Source organism: Lynx canadensis, chromosome B2 (assembly GCF_007474595.2).
Source record: "Lynx canadensis isolate LIC74 chromosome B2, mLynCan4.pri.v2, whole genome shotgun sequence".
Taxonomy (NCBI): Eukaryota; Metazoa; Chordata; class Mammalia; order Carnivora; family Felidae; genus Lynx; species Lynx canadensis.
Genome location: NC_044307.1, coordinates 41,715,709 through 41,736,538, shown reverse-complemented (window position 1 = coordinate 41,736,538; position 20,830 = coordinate 41,715,709).

Sequence of the window (20,830 nt, the reverse complement as noted above, 5' to 3'; positions counted from 1 at the left end):
GAGAGAGAGGGAGACACAGAATCTGAAGCAGGCTCCAGGTTCTGAGCTGTTAGCACAGAGCCTGATGCGGGGCTTGAACCACGACCCATGAGATCGTGACCTGAGACGAAGTCGGATGCTTAACTGACTGAGCCACCGGGGGGGGGGGGGGGGGGCCCTTGCTATGTTGTCTCTTAATATAAATCTGTCCTGGGAAGTGTAATTTGAATAAAGCGGTCATATAAGACTTTTGTCCTGGGGCAAAATAAACCTATGGTTCTTATTAGTTTTCTTACTTGATCGTGTGCTTGATTTATTGCCCTAATAATATTGTGCCAATTGGTATTTTTGTTACTAAACGCTAAGAATACTAAAAGTATAAATACTGTCTCCTCACTTCAAAAGAGGATGATTGGCATAATGCAAAAGATAAAAACCCCTAACTGTGCTAGGTTTTTTATTTTCACAAAGAGATGGGAGTCTGGGCTCATTGTTTTCTTCTAAGTACGCTTCCCACCCAGCGCAGAGCCCAGCATAGGGCTTGAACTCAAGACTGCAACATCAAGACCTGGATACTTAACCCACTGAACTACCCAGGTGCCTGCCCCTGGTCTCCTTTAAATGAATACCAAAGAATGAGAATAATTATGAAAGAAGCGCCCTCCAGAGGCAGGGAGCATTAGAATCATTTACACTTAGGGGCACCTGGGTGGCTCTGCCTGTCGGTTAAGTATTTAACTCTTGATTTCGCTTCAGGTCATGGTCTCAGAGCCAGAAGATTGAGCCCTGCAAGGCCTGCAAGCCTAGTGTTGGAGCCTGCTTAAGATTCCTCCCCTCCCGGGGCGCCTGGGTGGCTCACTTGGTGGCTCAGTTGGTTAAGCGTCCAACTTCAGCTTAGGTCATGTATCTCGTAGTTCGTGGGTTCAAGCCCCACGTCGGGTTCTGTGCTGACAGCTCAGAGCTTGGAGCCTGCTTTGGATTCTGTGTCTCCCTCTCTCTCTCTGCTGTTTCCCTGCTCATGCTCTGTCTCTCTCCTTCAAAAATCAATAAACATTTAAAAAAATTTTTAAAAGGGATGCCCGGGTGGCTCAGTCAGTTGAGCGTCTGACTTCAGCTCAGGTCATGATCTCACGATTCATGGGTTCGAGCCCCATATTAGGCTCTGTGCTGACAGCCCAGATCCTGGAATTTGCTTCAGATTCTGTGTCTCCCTCTCTCTCTGCCCCTTCCCTGCTCACACTCTGTCTCTCAACAATAAATAAATGTTAAAAAAAAAATTAAAAAAGAGAACAGGAGCCAGTATCTTAAAAAATACATGCATACATACATACATACATACATATATACATACATACATAAAGATTCTTTCCCTCCCTCTCCTCCTCCCCACACATACAAAAAAAGATTAAAAAAAAAAAAAGAATCGTTTACACTTATAATAGTATGTGGTTACAAAATTAATTATACAATCACATGTGCTAAGAAAACATAGCTCATTTTCTTTTTTTATTAGGGATTTTTTTTCCATTTAAATTTTAGTTGACATACAGTGCAATGTTGGTTTCAGAAGTAGAATTCAGTGATTCATCATTTACATACAACACCAAGTGCTCATCACAAGTGCCCTCCTTAATACCCATCACCATCTTGCCACCCTCCCACCTACCTTCCTCCTGACAGGTTCTCTGTCATTAAGAGCCTCTTGTGGTTTGTTTCCCTTTCTTCTCTTCCCCAGCTTCCCATATGTTCATCTGTTTTGTTTCTTAAATTCCACATGTGAATGAAATTGTATGATATTTGTCTTTCTCTGATTGACTTATTTCATTTGGCATAATATATTCTATCTCCATCCACATCATTACAAATGGCAAGATTTCATTCTTTTTGATGGCTGAGTAATATTCGATTTAATATGTATCACATCTTCTTTATCCATTCATCAGTCGATGGACATGTAGGCTCTCTCCATAGTTTGACTATTGTTGATAATGTGCTATAAACATTGGGGTGCATGTACCCCCTTGAATCTGTATTTTTTTATTCTTTGGATAAATACCTAATAGTATAATTGCTGGATCATAGGGTAGTTCTATTTTTGTTTTTTTGAGGAACCTCCATACTGTTCTCCAGAGTGGCTGCACCAGTTTGCATTCCCATAACAATACAGGAGGGTTTCCCTTTCTTCACATCCTCACCAACACCTGTTGTTTCTTGTGTTGTTAATTTTAGCCATTCTGACAGGTGTGAGGTGGTATCTCATTGTGGTTTTGATTTTCTAGAACCTGATCAAATCTTCACAATCCTAGTACCACTAGTGGGTTGGTAACTTAAACTTTCCAATTAATAGAATTGCCATCTCTTTCTATCTAAACAGATTCTTCGTGGCAAAACAACTCATTCAGGTAAATTCTTAGGCCTTTACATTGTCTCCTCCTCCTCTTCTTTCTGATTTGTCTTCTAGAGTGGGAAATGGCTATGTGACCTCCTGGTAAATGGGGAGAGAGAGTCTTAGATCTGCTCTCACAGGGGCTCTGGCACCTCTGGTTTCTGAAGCAGTTTTCCTTGTCTGCCTTGCTGATTACTGAGAACCTTGTTGGCAACTACCCTTGAAGTCTGCATGTGATGAAATGTTGGTCTAATTTCTTGGTTCAGTCATGAGTCAGCAGTACCTCCACTGATAACTCAGTCTCATGTTGGTTCCTGTTGGCTCTAAGGATCTCTCTGAGTCTCATCCATGTCCTTGAACCATTTTGGTTCAAGCTGAAACACTGTTCCTCTGAAACACTGTGGGGTCTCAGGAAATTTCAGAGGCCCTCTTTGCCTAGTTAGGGCACATTACCATGTCTACACTTCTATGCATGGCAAGGAAGAGAGGCAAATGGAGATGCAGGTTACCTACCTCTCAAATCCCTCAGAGTTCAAGTTCTTTGACTTACCTCTGACTTCCCCTTTCTTCCCTTACTCAAGGAATTAGAAAAAAAATTTTTATGTTTGTTTATTTTGAGAGAGAGAGAAGGACAGAGAGAGAATCCCAAGCAGGCTCTGTACCACCAGCACAGAGCCCCACGTGGGGCTGGAACCCACTAACCATAAGAACATGACTTAAACCAAAACCAAGAGTCAGTCACTTAACTGACTGAGCTACCCAGGCAACCCCGACTTAAAGAATCACTAATTTCCTCTGGATCTATTGAGAAAAAGACCTGTCTCAGAGATTTTTCTTTCAAGATGATTGTTTATAAAGTTTTTGAATTGAGGCTTTTCAGCTTCTGGGATTTTACCCTGAAAACTTTTCTCTCAAATTATTTTCTTGGCCATGAATTTAAAATAGCAACTTTAAAAAGCAAGAGTTGATTAAGATATCAAAACATTCCATTAAGAAAGTAAGAAGGCAATGGGGCGCCTGGGTGGCGCAGTCGGTTAAGCTTCCGACTTCAGCCAGGTCACGATCTCGCGGTCCGGGAGTTCGAGCCCCGCGTCAGGCTCTGGGCTGATGGCTCGGAGCCTGGAGCCTGTTTCCGATTCTGTGTCTCCCTCTCTCTCTGCCCCTCCCCCGTTCATGCTCTGTCTCACTCTGTCCCAAAAATAAATTAAAAAAAAACGTTGAAAAAAAAAAATTTGAAAGGACACCTTAAAAAAAAAAAAAAAAAAAAAAAAAGAAAGTAAGAAGGCAAAAAAAAAAAAAAAGTAAGGCAAGCCACTGTATGGAAGAAAACATGTGTGATGTGTATAACTGACAAAGGATTCAGCAGAATGTATGAAGAACTCTTAAAAATTGATAAGAAAAAGGATAATCCAGTGGAAGAATAGGCAGGAGAATTAAGCAGGCAATTCACACAGGGATATTTGAATGACCGATAAACATATTAGGAGATGCTCCATTTTATTTGTCTTCAGGGACGTGGAAATTAACCCAACAATGATATAGTACTTATATCACTTATGTCTACAGGATTCACAGAGGTAATTGAGTAATGACATGGAGAGACGAGAGAAGAGAGATGCCTTTGAGAGAAGAGTTGTATTATGTATTGTTTCTAGGAGAAGAGGGGACACATGCCATGCTGGGCCACATGGGGAAGCACCAGGTTTGGTCAGCAGAGAGAAGCAGGAGTGAGAGAAAAGGATAGGCCACAGCCTTTATTGAGGTTTTTGCAAGAAAGGCAAGGCAGGACAAGGTAAACAGTTTAGGATTGGCCAGTTGAATAATGTCAGCTATATGAGTGGTCTCTAGTTCTCTGGTACCTAGCCCTGGATGATTTCGGACAGGGGAAATGTTGGCTTGGTGTGCACAAGTTAGGTAAAGAGGGGGTTGGGAGGATGGATGTGGGCTTTGTTGAGGGGTTTGTCATGTGATTTTTGCAGGCTCACAAAGCCAGATTGCAGGGGAGATGCAAACAATTTGGCTGTTAGTTTGGCCCTGTGATTAGTGGATGCCAAATAGACAAATGCAGAATCTAAGAAAACAGAACAGCACTACCTCTACTAGAAAGGCTAAAAATGAAAAGAAAAACTGAAAGTACCAAGATCCGGCAAGGATGTGGGGAGCAACTGTAAGGCTCATACACTGCTGGTAAATGAAGTTCAAGAATAGGAAAAATTAATCAAGGTACTAGAAGTCAGAATAGTGGTTTCATCTTCTTAGGGGGAGCATTACTGAAAAAGGAGGGGCACAACAAGAATATTGAATTGGTGAAGTCTTTTTTGGGGGGCTTAGTTAACAGAAAACAGATATGAGACACAACAATATACATTTATTATATTGTCTCATGGCTACATGAATTCTTGGGCTTCATGCCACAATTTAGTACATAGGGATTTTGACCATCATACCCATTCCACAAGATTTCTTGCTGGATGTGACATAATAAGTATATATTCGATCTCTGCCCTTGTTCCTAAACACAGAGCTCCTAAAATCCATGTCATTTCCTGAGTAACAGGGGTGACAGGAGCATCTTACACAGAGCTCTGAAATCCCTTGGACTTTCCCTGGTGATTGGAATGTCTTTTGTTCAAATGAGGTGGGTCTTGGTGGACTCTTGGAACGGGCCTGGTCACCAGAAAGACCAAGCCATATTTATAGGGTTATAGGGGAGAAGTGTTATAAAGACCTAACCTTGAGCATCATTTCTGAGAAGGTTTAAAAACTTAGGTGAAAACATGAGGCAGAAACATCAGAAGTAGAGAAACCAACATTGTGATTTCTAAGTGCATGGAATTTTAGGAGAAAAAGATGACACAGCCTAGGACCTGGAACACAGGCTTACCTGACACCTGGGCATTTCTTCTTCTTTCACCTCATTCTCTAGATTTCTTTCTCAGAAGATGTTTGTGGAGAAATCACAGCTGTATCAGGAAAAAATTTTTTAATGTTTATTTTTGACAGGGAGAGAGCACGCGAGTGCACGCGTGCGCGCGCGCGCACACACACACACACACACACACACACACAAGTGAGCAGGGGAGGGGCAGAGAGAGATGGAGACAGAGAATCTGAACAGGCTCCAGGCTCTGAGCTGTAAGCATAGAGCCTGATGTGGGGCTCAAACTCACGAACCGTGAGATCTTGACCTGAGCAGAAGGCAGACAGTTAACCAACTGAGCCACCCAGGCGCCCCAGGAAAAAATGCCTTTAAAGCCACCAACACAGCCTCTTCACTAGTAAACTCCTCACTGGCAGGCAGGACTTTGAAATGAAGAAAGGCCCAACTTCCCAGTTTTTTACGTCAGGAGCTTTTCAGAAACTAGGAGCTCCTCCTTGCAGACCAGTCTCTGAGTTTTCCTTCTGTGCTTTCAGGGGCCCCTCCTTCCAAAGACACCCACAAATTCTGCTTGAGCATAAGCATACTTTGCTACATGGACCTGACCCTCCCCAACTCCTATAGAGATCCAGTTACCTCTCCTTGAGCCAAAGCCTGCAATCAACTCTCATAAATTAATGGAAAGCCTTTCTGTGTAACCCTGGCCTCACTTAGTGCTCACCTGGAGCACTTAATTAAAACAACGACAACAACAACAACAACAGTCCCATCCTCTGGAGAGATGAGAGGGATGTCAAGACTGACTTAGTAATCAACAATGCCCATGTGATGAAATCTCCATAAAAATCCCTGAACCACAGAGTTTAGAGAGCTTCCAGGTTGGTGAACATATCCACGTGCCAGAAACTTAGCACACGGTGCTCAGGATCCTTCTGGATCTCACCCTATGTGTCTCTTCCATCTAGCTGGTCATTTGTATCCTTTATAATAAACCAATAAAAGTATTTCTCTGGGTTCTGTAAGCTCTTACAGCAAATGATCAAACCTGAGAAGGGGGTCATGGCAATGGCAATGGCAATGACAACTCCCAATTTGTAGCCAAATCAGACAGAACTGGTCCACTGAATAGATGACATCAGACTAACAGGACACACAGAGTATAAAATGGCAAGTACCTTACCTGCTTTAGGAACCACATGAATACCAAAGGATGGGGAGACTAAAGTACAAAGGCTTTCACTTCATTGAGGTGTTTTGTGGTTTTGCATACAGGTGTCCCCTCCAAAATGAAGGACATGTTGCTTTACTTGTGCTAGCTATCACTAAATGAAAAAACAAAGAAACAACATTCAGGTGACTTGAGAGACAATGTTTACCATAGTTAGGTGTGCTGCTCTGACCTCCTTACCTGGTGACCTGAAAAGAAGCCACATCTGAGTGAGACTGAGAGGAAGAGAAGCTTCTCCAGCTGGTCCAGTCTGCAGTGCAACTTGGTCTTTATGATCCCTTTGGTGTGCACTGTTTGTGACAGAGGTACTGTATGGAGCCTGGGTCAAGTTCTGACAGGAGAGTCACAGCAGAGGCCCTGTGACCATGACCTTTGACAAGTAACTGTCTCTTTGAGAATCAATTCTCGACTTGCTGCTGGGCCTTAGACACAGAATTGCCATGGAACTCAAGCTGTTCATCACGAGCTCTGTAGTCCTCCTAAATACGAAGCTGGATATGGATCCATTATCAAATAGAAATGATATATATACGGTGATGCTTGAGCAGATCCTGATGACATGAGTGTCTCACAGGACCCATGCCTGTACTTCTGTATTACCACTATGCTTCCCTGCTTCCGTCACTATGACCTGGTGAGATGTGCCCTGTTATCAGTTGGCTGTGGTGGAAAAACATCAATATTAGTTTATAGCTGCATTTACCTGATATGCTGGCATTAGAAAGAAACAGACTGCAGCACTATTATGGCCCCAAATCAAGGGTGACCCTGGAGGACATTGGGGGTGGGGAGAACTTCAAGAAATACATCTCTGTAGTTTTCCCAAAAGGAGAGATGGCCTGAGGTAAAAATATGCACTGATTCTTGGACAGAGGCTAACGGTTTTGCTAGATGGGGAGTTAGAAGTAATGTTAAAAGGAAGTTTGGAGAGGAAGAGTGTAGATGAAACTCTCTGAAATGTCCCAAATATGAGAATGTCTGTCAGGCTTTGGTTGCAGACCGCAGATACCACTATCTGCTTTAAGGGAAAAGGGATTTACTCTAAGGTGGCTTCTGCAACATTTGGAAGGGCTAGAGGAATAAATTTTATGTGGAGCTTGTAAGAGCAACTTCCTGCCCCTAGAATCTCACCGGTTCTGCTACAGTTGGGTAAGCTATGGCTGTCACCACAGGAAACTGTCAGATTAGTGAACTGGTAACCACAGATGCGGTTTCTCTGCCATGATCCACAGCAGCAAAGTAGATACTTCACACTCTGCCTCCTCTGCCCTTAACTCAGTTAATTCAGTTTTCAAGTTTCATGTAAGCACAAGATTGGCAGAATCTCAATCACGTCTGGAACCCTGACAGCAATAGGATCCAAGACTTTGTTTTAGCTTTCCAGGCTGAGTATAGGAAGGTACACTAGGAGAAGTTTGGAATGTGTGTTGAGCGCACCATTCTACTATAGGGAAAATATTTGTGTCCCAGCTATAGAAGAAGCTCTAAACAATCAGGTAGATAACATGACCTAGTCTGTGAATGGTGTCCAGCCTCCACCCTAGTTACTCCAGAGCTTGCTCTATGAGCTCATGAACAAAGTGGTCTTGGGATGATTGGTTCTGCAAGGGCTCAGCAATAGGGACTTTCCCATGCTAAAACTAACCTGGCTAGTGCCAACTTGGACCCCTTCCAGCATGGAGGGAGCACTAATATATCCTCACTATAGAAGAAACTTATTTTGGATTTCTGTGTATTTCCCTGCCTACTGTACTTTTGCTAACACCACCATCCAAGAAGTTATGGAACGCCTTATATATCAAGCTGACATTCCACACATCACTGCTTTTGACCAAGGGAATTCACAGTGAATGAAGTAGGGCAGTTGGAAGACACAGTTTAACCCTTATGGTACTCCTTTGTCTTTTCACGTATTCCAGCTGGACTTCTACAACGGACCTATTGAAGTCTTCGTTCTTTTGCCATCCAGAAGACAGCAATTCATAATATTAGAGTGCTATTCTATACAATGTGCTGTGTGCTCTGAATGTGAGCAAGTATAATGGAGCTATGTTTCTCATGCCCATAATTCACAAGGGGTGCCTCTTAAAATTACACTTGCATCTGTAACAGATCACCACAAACGTAGTGGCCCAAACCAACCCATTTGTTATCTTATAGTTCTAGAGGTCAGAAGTTTGAAATGGTTCTCACTGAGAAAAATCAAATGTCATTGTGGCTATATGACTTTTGGACACCCTAGGGGCAAACCTGTTTTCTTGCCTTTTCCAACTTCTAGAGAGTGCCCACATTCCTTGGTTCATGGCCCCCTTCCATTTTCTTTTTTTTTCTTTTTTCTTTATTGAGTTTTAAATTTAATTCTTTTTTAAATGTTTATTTTTACATTTTTTAATGTTTATGAGAGAGAGAGAGACAGACAGAGACAGAGACAGAGACAGAGAATGAGCGGGGGAGGGGCAGAGAAAGAGGGAGACACAGAAACTGAAGCAGGCTCCAGGCTCTGAGCTGTCAACATAGAGCCCGATGCAGGGCTCAAACTCCTGAACCCTGAGATCATTACCTAAGCCGAAGTCAGACACTTAACTGACTGAGCCACCCAGGTGCCCCAATGTTTATTTATATTTGAGGGAGAGAGACAGAGAGAGCACAAGGGAGGGACAGAGAGAGAAGGAGACAGAGGATCTGGAGCAGGCTCTGCTCTGTCAGCACAGAGCCCAATGAGGGGCTCAAAACCACGAACCATGAAATCATGACCTGAGGCAAAGTTGGATGCTTAACTGACTGAGCCATCCAGGAGCCCCTTAAATTTTAGTTTTAATTCCAGTGTAGTTAACATACAGTGTTATATTAGTTTCAGGTGTACAGTATAGTGATTGAACAATTCCATACATCACCCAGTGCTCATCATGACAAGTGCCCTCCTTAGTCCCCATCACCTATTTCACCCATCTCTCCACCCACCTCCCCTCTGGTAATTATCAGTTTGCTCTCCATAATTAGGAGTCTGTGTCTTGGTTTCTCTTTCTCTTTTTTTCTTTGCTTGTTTGTTTTGTTTCTTAAATTCTACATATGTGTAAAATCATATGGTACTTGTCTTTCGTTTTTTTTTTGATACTTAAGCATATCATTCAAAAATTTGCAGCATTACAAATGTAAATGAGCAGACATTTCATCTGAGGAGGAATGTGGGGCAAAAAAGTAAAGCTGAATGAAAACAAAGTCAGAGAGAATAGGAAGGCAAAAACCAAAACATTTTGACAGCAGAACTAGAACCAACCAATGATTTCTTGTTATGCACACATTCTGAACTCTCCTTTCTGTGCCCTGACTGAATATGAATTTACAGCATCTGTTCTCTTTGATATCATGCAGCAGAAATGGCATGTATCCTGTAACACTGCTGGTGAACAGTAAGAAAGAAGAAGCTAATGCCACCATACTTACCATTTGGATATTTCCAACATAGCAGTTCTTATTCCATAGGCTTATTTATTTATTTATTATTATTATTATTTTGTAATTTAAATCCAAGTTAGTTAATATATAGTATAATAATGCTTTCAGGAATAGAAGTTAGTGATTCATCACTTACATATATACTATCCAGTGCTCATCCCAACAAGTGTTCTCCTTAATGTCCCTTGCCCACCCCATCCCCCACCCTACACCCATCCAGCAACCCTCAGTTTGTTCTCTATACTTAAGAGTCTCTTACGGTTTGTCTCCCTCTCTGTTTTTATATTATTTTTGCTTCCCTTCCCTTATATTCATGTTTTGTATCTTAAATTCCACACATGAGTGAAGTCATGATATTTGTCTTTCTCTGACTGACTTATTTCACTTAGCATAATACCCTCTAGTTCCATCCATGTTGTTACAAATGGCAAGATTTCTTTTTTTTTTTTTTGATTGGCAAGTAATATTCCATTGTATATGTATACCACATCTTCTTTATCCATTCATTAGTCCATGGACATTTGGGCTCTTTCCATACTTTGGCTATTGTTGATAGTGCTGCTATAAACATTGGGGTGCATGTGCCCCTTTGAAACAACACTTTTGTATCCTTTGGGTAAATACCTAGTAGTGCAATTGCTGGGTCATAGGGTAGTTCTATTTTTGGTTTTTTGAGGAACCTCCATACTGTTTTCCAGATTGGCTGCACCAGCTTGCATTCCCATATTTTAAAATAATCTTTACACCCAACATGGGGCTCGAATTCATGGGGCTTGATCACTCATGTGATCAAGAGTCACATGCTCCACCGACCAAGCCAGCCCAGGCCCCCTACTTTCCCACTTTTTGGAAAACATAAATGCCATAAATGGTGATTGATAACTTTACAAGTTAGTCTACAGAAATATCAGGATGAGCCTGGACAGAGCTAGGAGGGAAGTAGGCATCAACAGACACTGGACTTGGAGCTGGGTGCAGTGACTACTGAAACCTGAAGTTGTCTTTTTGCGAGGAGGTAGTGGGTGATTTCATTTGTATAAGGAATATCTAAAGTTGCTGAATAGAATTACTTTCTGGAAGACTAAGTATAAGAGAAGAATGCATGTGGATATTAGGCAGCAGGAGGGATTTTCTGAGCCTTTCCCATCAACACTGTGAACTGCACAATTTACTTTCAATCATTTTATTTTCTGCTTAAGTTAGCCAGAGTTGAGATGTCTCACTTATAGCTAAACACCCTGATTGACACAGCCTCCCGGCTTGCCTTATCCCTCCACCTCTCTCTTCACACCTACCAATTTCCTCTTCCTAAAACACAGAAAGGGTAGATCACTTTATTTTATCAGGCAGAAATGTCCAAAGACTTCCCCACTACTAACAGGGAAAATTCTAAATTCCTTACACTGAGATGCGGGGTTTTTCACCAGACTAAGACCAAGCTCTTCTCCAAATGCGTGTTTGCCTGCTTCCTTCTAAAAGTCCAGCATTCAAGCCAGATTGTCTCTTGGGTGCCCAGAGAATCACCAAGAACATTGCAATGTAACCTTTTCTCAGGACAAAGGAGTGTAGCCTTCTTTGACGTCCCAGTCCTCAAAGAAGTCTCCATATACAAAACTCCTGTTTGCAACAATTGGACTTAATGATTCACCACCTCAAGATTTTTTTTTTTTTAAAAGAGAGAGCGCATGAATGGGGGAGAGGAGCAGAAGGAGAGGGAGAAACTGAAGCAGGCTCCACATTCAGCACAGAGTCCGATGCTCAGTCCCACAACCCCAGGATCATGAACTGAGCCGAAATCAAGAGTCGGATGCTCAACCAACTGAGGCACCTGGTGCCCCATGTGTTTTTTTACTGATAATGAAAGAGAACTTCAACTACCCCCATTTTGACCTCAGTCTGTACTTTCTAATTGGTTAAGTTCTTCTTTCCAGCTTACATAACTCAGGCAAAAGACCCTATGGGCAAAGCATCCCCTGATGGGAACTGAAACTACCCCTCAAGCAATAAGGACTGCCCTGAGCCAGCAAGACCCTGTGTGACTGACTCCAAGACCATAATCCACCTGCCCACCTGCATGTACCCACTGACCTTTGTCCCACATTTTTCTTACATAAACCAGGAAGTATTTTTAGCACTTTGGAGACAGTCTTTGAGATGCCAGTTTGGGGCCTTCCTGGGGTGGGCCTTACTGAAATAAATGCCCCCCCCCCCCGTTTTTTTTTAGAGAGAGAGAGCGAGAGAGTTGGAGCAGAGGAGGGGGAGAGGGTGAGGGAGAGAGAGACCGTCAAGCAGGCTTCACACTCAGCACAGAGCCCAACATAGGGCTCAATCCCACCACTCTGGGATCATGACCTGAAACCAAGAGTCAGATGCTTAACCGACTGAGCCACCCAAGCGCCCCTGTCTTGAACGGAAATAAATTCCTGTCTTATTTCACCACTACTCATCCCTCTGCCTTTGGATTTTGTCAGTGGCAAGTGGCCAAACCTGATGTGTTTGGGACCCCTGGAGCCAAGTGCTCCTGCACTCCTGCTCCTCAGCTACGATATTTTGAACACTACAGAAAGAAACCAAAAAACACCCCCCAAACCCTATGAGCTTCTCAAAGAGAGGGACTGTGTCTTATTGTGTTATGTTTTGATCTCAAAACATAACAGTGTTCCTGGCAGCTATTATGATTAGAGTTTCAACAATTCAGGGATATTTAAATTTTTTTTTCTTTTTGCAAATTACAGTACCAATTTGAGCTAAGTTAAACTAAAAATGGAATCAATTAGAAGGTGTGATAGTTAATTTCATGTGTCAACTTGGCTTAGCCATGGTGCCCAGGTATTTAGACAATCATTATTCTGGATGTCTTTGTGCAGGTGTTTTTTGGATGAGATTAACATTTAAATGGGTGGATTTTGGATAAAGCAGATTGCTTCCGTAATATGGGTAGGCCTCATGCAATCAGTTGAAGACCTTAATAGAACAAAGTGACGTCCCCAAGCAAGAAGGAATTCTGCCAGCAGACGGCCTTTAGACTCTTCCATGGGTCTCCAGCCTGCTGGCCTCCCCTGCAGACTTTGGGCTTGCCAAGCCATCACAACTGCATGAGCCAATTCCTTAAAATAAATCTCTATATATATCTACATCCTGTTGGTTCTGTTTCTCTGGAGAACCCTGACTAATACAGAAGGTTATTAGGTTGTTGTGTGTCATAGGAAATATATTTGGCCTTCTCCCCCAGTTTCTAGCACAAAGTCCCTAAAACCCTTGGAAATTCCTGATAAGAGTGTTTTGGCTATTCATAAGGAGCCCCAATAAGCACACTTGACTTTATGCTAAGGTGACTTAGAGTGGGACCCCCAGATAGCCTTAAAATGGGGCCGGTCATCTGAAGACCAAGTGATTAGAAAGTTATAACTTTCAGCCCCACCCACTGACCTCTGGGAAGAGGAAGGAGAAGGGCTGCAGCTTAAATTCTATAAACTCTTTAATTATGAGATTTGATCAATTTCCTGGTTGGTAAACACATCTACATGCTGGGAGGGTGGTGCACCCCAGTTCCATGAAGACACAACTTCTTTTGCCCAGGACCCTTCTGGACCTCACTGTTATGCAACTTTTCATTTGGCTGTCCATCTGTATTACTTATAATACTCTTTATAAAAAATCAGTAAATGCAGGTGCCTGGGTGCCTCAGTCAGCTGGGCATCTAAGTCTTAATTTCAGCTCAGGTCATGGTCTTGTGGTTCATGGGTTTGAGCCCTGCATTGGGCTCTGAGCACTGACGGTGAGGAGCCTGCTTGGGATTTTTTCTCTCTCCCTTTCTCTCTGCCTCCCCCCCCCCCATCTTCAAACTAAATAAACTTTAAAAAAAAAATAAACTGGTAAATGTAAGTAAGTGTTCCCTTGATCTTTGCAAGCCATTCGAAAAAATTATCTAATCTGAAGAGGGGGTTTCTGGACCCCCTGAGTTACAGCCAGTCAGAAGCACAGGTGACAGCCTGGACTTGTGAATGGCATCTGAAGTGAAAGTAGTCTCTCTTTTTTTTAGTGTTTATTTATTTATTTAAAAAATTTTTTCAATGTTTTATTTTTGAGACAGAGACAGAGCATGAGCAGGGGAGAGGCAGAGAGGGGGAGACACAGAATCCAAAGCAGGCTCCAGGCTCCGAGCTGTCAGCACAGAGCCTGATGTGGGGCTCGAACTCACAGACTGTGAGATAATGACCTGAGCTGAAGTCGGACACTCAACCAACTGAGCCACCCAGGCACCCCTGAGAGACCGAGAGACAGAGAGAGACATAGCTTGAGAAGGGGAGGGGCAGAGAGAGAGACAGACAGACAGACAGAACCTGAAGCAGGCTTCAAGCTCTGAGCTGTCAGCACAGAGCCGGACGTGGAGCTCAAACTCATAAGCCATGAGATCATGACCTGAGCCAAAGTCGGACGCCCAACTAACTGAGCCACCCAGGTGCCCCATGAGGTAGGAGCAGTCTTGTGGGATGGAGCCCTTACCCCATGGGATTTGACATCATCTCCAGGTGGATAGTGTTAGAACTCAGTTAAATTTGTAGGACATCTAGGTGGTGTCCACTGAGAATTGGAGAATTGCTTGGTGGTATTAGAAAAGAGTCATCCAGGATTAATTCCAGACTTATCTCATGAAATCCAACTAAAGTTTTAACAGCTAGGTCTTGAGAAGAAAAGGAGCCAGCACAACTTCTGGAATATAAGCAGCTGGAGTTATTTACACCATTGTCACTGATGTGACTCGGCTTGTAACAGTTCTGTGCATTGGTGTCTCTCACTGTTAAAACTCCCAGGAGAGACTAAATGATCGGCTTAACTAAAATCAGATATCTATCTATGTTTCAGTCAATTCTGACTATAGAGCACAAACATGATTAGAAATGACATATCTCTTTGGGGGAGGCAGTTTCCAGAGAAGGATAAATCACTGTGAAGAGCACAACAAATTATGGTATACCATATGAAGAATATTATAATTTAATTTCTCAAGCTACTATTTCTTGGTCCTAACTTGACCGTAAGCTCTTTGAGGACAAGAAAGTTGAGGTATAATTATTAATTCCTCAGAACTTAGCTCATATAGCCACTAATAATCTAAAGGAGATCCAACCTATGTCTACTTCTGAGATTGATTCTAGCCAGTGGTCTGATGAACCAGTGGCAAGGGCCTGATAAACTAGTATAGGGACCATCCTTGGGAAATACCTCATTCTAAGGGAAGAGAACATCTGACAGATAAACTTTGACTAATGACAAAATCTCTGTGATGGTTAATTTTATGTGTCAACTTGACTGGGCCATGAGGTGCCCAGATATTTGGTCAAAAATTACTGTGGCCGTGTCTGTGAGGGTGTTTTTGGATGAGATAACATTTGAATCCATAGACTGAGTAAAACAGATTGTACTCCCTAATGTGAGTGGGCTTATCTAATCAGTTGAAGGCCTAACTAGAGCAAAAAAGCTGATCCTCCTGCAAGCAAGAGGGAACAGCTGCCTGTTTGAGCTAGGACATCAGTTTTTTTTTTCTGCCTTCAGGCCCAACTGAAACATTGGCCTGCTGGCATTTTGGACTAGAACTCTACCATTGGGTGTCCTGGATCTCCAACTTGCTGACTGCAGATCTTGGGACTTCTGGACCTCCATAACTATGTGAGCCAATTCCTTATAATCTGTCTCTCTTTCTTTCTCTCATTCTCTCTGTAGTCTCACTCCACATAGATTGGCCTCTCCAGTGGACTGCTGGACTTCCTGCGTAGCACCTTAGGCTGTTCAAAGCAAAAGCTTTCCAAAAGGGAGGAAGTCAAAACTGCCAGTCCTTTTAAAGGCCAGGAACAGAACTGACCCAGTGTTGTTTCCACCATGTTCTATTGGTTAATGTGAGTCATAGATCAGCCTGCATCTAGAGTTGGAAGGAACTACCCAAGGGTGTAATCATTAGGAAGTGTAGTTCATTGGGAGCCCTCTTTGCAAAGCTACCACAGATAGTTTAGCTGGGTGTCAGGTCTAAGTTGAGAATCATTTTTCAGGGGTGCCTGGTGGCTCAGTTGGTTAAGCATCCGACTTTGTCTCAGATCATGATCTCATGTTTTGTGAGTTTGAGCCTTACATCGGGCACTCTGCTGTCAGTGCAGAGCCTGCTTCAGATCCTCTGTCCCTCTCTCTCTGCCCCCCACCCCCGCTCACTCTCTATCTCTCTCTGTCTCTCAAAAATAAACATAAAAAAAAAGAAGAAAATCATTTTTCACTCAGGATTTTTGCTACATTGTACCTACTGAGAAGCCGAATACCACTCTGATCCCTAACCTCTCTATACATGGCCTCCTTTTGTGTCTGGAAGATTGTAGGATATTCTCTTTATTGTCAGCATTCTGAAACTTCTGGTACTCTTTAGATGGGTCTTTTAGATTCATTGTATTGGGAACTCAGAGAGCCTTAGAATTTAAAGACTCATCCTTCAGTTCTGGGAATTTTTATGTATTATTATTATTATTATATTTTTTGATAATTTCTTCCCCTCCTTTATCTCTGATCTCTCTGGAATTTCTAATAGTCAGATGTAAGATTTCCTGAACTGATTATCTAATCTTATAGTCTTATTTTTCCCCATTGTCCATCTCTTTGGCATTTGTTCCACTTTTTTTTAATGTTTATTTATTTATTTTTGAGAGACAGAGAGACAGAGCACAAGCAGGGGAGGGGCAGAGAGAGGGGGAGACACAGAATCCAAAGCAGACTCCAGACTCTGAGCTGTCAGCACAGAGCCCAACACTGAGCTCAAACTCAAGAGCCCGGCTGTGAGATCATGACCTGAGCTGAGGTCAGATGCTTAACTGACTGAGCCACCCAAGCGCCCCACATTTGTCCCACTTTCTAGGAGATTTTCGTGTCCTTAAATTCTATTCTTCAATTTAAATTGTTATTTTGCCCAATAATGTTTTAATTTCAAATACCCTTTTTGATTTCATTTCTTTAATGTTTTTATTTATTTTTGAGAGAGAGACACCGTGTATGCACGTGGATGAGCAGGGGAGGGGCAGAGAGGGAGACACAGAATCTGAAGCAGTCTCCCGGCTCTAAGCTGCAGCACAGAGCCCAATGTGAGGCTCAAACCCACGAACCGTGAGATCATGACCTGAACTGAAGTCAGACACTTAACCACTGAGCCACCCAGGTGCCCCTATGATTTCATTTTTATAGTCCATTTCACTTGGTTCATGATTGCAATATCATCTCATGTCTTTTGGGGGATATTGTTACTTTTAGTTTTAAATTTCTTTTGGCCCACTTCCTCTGTTCCATTTGAGTTTCTTTTTCCTTTCTTTCTTTCTTTTTTTTTTTTTTTCCTGATGTTTAGCCTATAGGTGGTTCTCAATGGGTGATCCTTGGATGTCATTTGTATTTAAGAGAGAGGCACTAAGAAGCTGAGTAACTATAGGTCCATGGTGTGGGCTTGTGGGCAAGTCGGTATCATTGCAGAGTGCCCCAAACGTTGGTGTCTATAGACATTTTCTCTGGGGGTGATTCAATCTCTTCAAGAGAAAGTCCTCCAGTCTCTTGGCTAGGAATATAGGCTTCCTGCCTGCCTGCATTCTGGAAGTTGGTTAAAAAAAGGACTGGAAGGTCTTGCCAGACTTTTGTCCTGTTTTTCAGTATGCTATCTCATCACCATGCTCTGCTGTGGAGATTGGTCTACTGTGGAGACTGCTCCCAACTGTTGGGGAAGGGAAGGTGCAGCCGTCTGGCTATGTGGGCTAGAGGAAGAGGTCAAAGGGTCCAACTACTCATTATACCAACTTGAACCCCAGTTTTACTGTTTCAGCACCACCTCCCCTCCCACCATCAGAGGTACCTGAGGTCTCTAGGATCGTGAGAGTTGTGTGTATGAATCATCAGGTCTCTTTTTGGCTACCTCCCTGCACGCCTGTTTCTGCTTTGCTGAGTCAGTTACCCATCACCATTTACTTTCCATTTTCCTAAATTTTGTCAGCATCTCCTGTCTGTTCTCACCAGTCCTCTTACTCCTTTTGTCCTTAAATATTTGCCTTTTTTTTTTTATTTTTTTTTCAACGTTTATTTATTTTTGGGACAGAGAGAGACAGAGCATGAACGGGGGAGGGACAGAGAGAGAGGGAGACACAGAATCGGAAACAGGCTCCAGGCTCTGAGCCATCAGCCCAGAGCCCGACGCGGGGCTCGAACTCCCGGACCGCGAGATCGTGACCTGGCTGAAGTCGGACGCTTAACCGACTGCGCCACCCAGGCGCCCCAATATTTGCCTTTTTAATTCCTTTATTGTCTTTTCTTTTTAAATTGAAGTAACATTCACATAACAAAAAATTAACCATTTGAAAGCAAATAATCTGGTGGCATTTCGGGCATTCCTATCCCCAAGTAAGGTCACGTTCTGAAGTACTGGGGGGACTCCAACAGCTTTTTCTGGGGGACACAATTCAACCCATAAAGGCGGCATGGATGTTAGGTAGGAACTTACTCAGAGAAAGAATCACTGGGCTTGTCGTGTGCAACAAGGTAAGGAGGTTGTCTAGGCAAGGGTAGCCTGGGATTGGTGTTAGAGCCCCTAAGGGAAAGAATGTGGTGGCCCTATGTGGGATGTCATAGGAGGGTGTTCACACATCAGCCTGGCACAGGGTGTCAGAGTCCAAGTGGATTGAGAAAAGGATATCGGCACAAGGGAAGGGGTGGTGATAGCAATGGGAGACTGGTTACAAGCAGAAAGGCTGATAAATAAGTAAAGTCGTTAAGGATCCAAGTTTCTCAGTGTTGCAGAAGAGAAAAGCAAGTATGGAAAGGGAGGAAACTAGATGGAGCCCTGTGGAGTCATACTGTAATTAGAGATATCATTGTGAACCCATGTTATTCAAGAAGGAGATAGATAGGGGTGTCTGGATGACTCAGTCGGTTAAGCGTCCAACTTTGGCTCAGGTTATAATTTTGCAGTTCATGGATTTGAGCCCTGCATCAGGCTCTGTGCTGACAGCTCAGAGCCTGGAACCTGTTTCAGATTCTGTGTCTCCCTCTCTCTCTGCCCCTCCTCTGCTAGCACTCTGTCTCTCAAAAATATGTAAACATTAAACAAATTTTTTTTTTTAAAAAGGAGATAGATAGGATAAGATGAGATGAGATAACGAAGGGAAGCCTGGGTGGTTCAGTGGCTTAAGCATCCAGTTCTTGGTTTCAGCTCAGGTTCTCATAGTTCGTGAGTTCCAACTGAGAGTCAGGCTTCGCACTGACAGTGCTAATGCTCCTTGGAATTCTCTCTCTCCCTCTCTCTCAGCCCCTTCCCCCCACCCTCTCAAAATAAATAAATAAACTTAAAAAAAAGACAAGATAAATAAGATAGGTAGATATGTAAATGTATACGCGTATATATACATTTTCTAGTTCTGTGCACTGAGAAGGCCAAGAAGTGGCAACACTCCTATAGCAACGAACACACCAACTTCATAGATCTTGGATTCTAAGTATTATTTCTCACTGAAAGGGCTTCTTGCAGGAATGGCTGACTCCACCACTGGAAAGAAGGAAAGTACAAGATAGGCTGAACATTTTGTTGTGCCCCCAAAAAAGGAAGTACTCAAAGAGTAATGGAAATGTATCAAAAGAACACAGAATGGGCTCTCACTAGCTAAACTGAAGACACTTTGAGGGTCAAAATAAATAATGATAGTAACAGATTACAGTTCATTGAATATAATCGAAAACCATAAGCCAATAGTGATATAAATGAATGAATGGATTATATAATGAACAGGACAATTACAGTTTCAAATGCTTCTATGCAAAATACTTAACAAATTCCTAAAAAAAGAGAAACTGCACAGTAGATAAGCCTGGCAGATACCACCTTCCTCAGGTGATGGGAAAGTTCACCTTATCAGCACTATAAAGGAACATTTGAAGTCTTGCACCACCTGATGGGATGCAATGAGAGGAACATATCATCCCTTCTATAGTATTCCTACCAATGATATATAGTGTGAATCCAACCACAAGGAAATCCCAGCAAAACCAAATTGAGACACATAAAATAACTGGCCTATAATCTTTTTTGTTTTTAAAGATCTAATTATTTTTTTAAATTTTTAAAAAAGTTTATTTATTTATTTGAGAGAGAGAGAGAGAGAGAGAGAGAGAGAGAGAGAGAGAGAGAGAGAATGTGGGGGAGGAGCAGAGAGAGGTAGAGAGAGAGAATCCCAAGCAGGCTCTTCATCACCAGTGTCGAGCCTGATGTGGGGCTCGAACTCACGAACCATGAGATCATGACCTGAGCCTAAGTTGGACGTTTAAACAACTGAGCCACCATGGTGCCCTGGTGGCTTTTAAATCTTTTAAAAAGTCAGGTCATGAATGTCAAGCAAAGAAATGAACTGTTCCTGATGAATAAGACTAAAGAGATATAAAACTTAAATGCAGTGTTATGATTATGATCTGGATCTTTTGGGGACAACCAGAGGCTCTTTAGCAGAGTCTGCAAGTTAAGTGGTTGTTCTTTATCAATGTTAATCTTTATTGTATGGAAGTTATGTAAGATAATGTCCTTACTTTAGGAAACACCTACTGAAGTACTCAGAAACAGTGGGGCAATAGGTAGCAATTTACTCTCAAACCATTCAAGAATAAAAAAAGCTCTGTAATTTGTGTAACTTGCAAGTTGTTTCCAAACCTCATGTCAGGAATGGGTTACAGTGTGTCAAGAAATTATTCCTCTCAGTCCTGGGGCACCTGGGTGGCTCAGTCGGTTAAGTGTCCGACTCCAGCTCAGGTCTTGATCTCACAGTTTGTGAGTTCCAGCCCTTCATCGGGCTCTGCACTGACAGCTCAGAGCCTGGAGTCTGCTTCAGATTCTGTGTCTCCCTCTGTC